Genomic DNA, 251 nt, shown 5'->3' with positions numbered 1-251 from the left:
AGGAAAAACAACAAATCAGACTCAGCTTGTTCTGGCAAAGGCTGGGTTCAGCTCAGTTAGTTCTCCTCTCGGACTTCACCCTGCATTCTGGCTTCTTGTTTGCTCTTGACAGTCTCATTTTGAGGGTTTAGCAACCTCCCAAGCCGTATTGCAGTCCCTCTCCTACCTAATGGTCAGCCAGTGGGAATAGAAGGCCTCTGTTTTTTTGTAGTGGATTCCCCAATGGCATGTCTGCACCCTGCCCAATGTAG

The sequence above is a fragment of the Bison bison genome, unplaced genomic scaffold (assembly GCF_000754665.1).
Source record: "Bison bison bison isolate TAMUID 2011002044 unplaced genomic scaffold, Bison_UMD1.0 scf7180017860364, whole genome shotgun sequence".
Classification (NCBI taxonomy): Eukaryota; Metazoa; Chordata; class Mammalia; order Artiodactyla; family Bovidae; genus Bison; species Bison bison.
The sequence above is the reverse complement of the archived record's forward strand: the minus strand, read 5'-3'. Positions refer to the sequence as shown.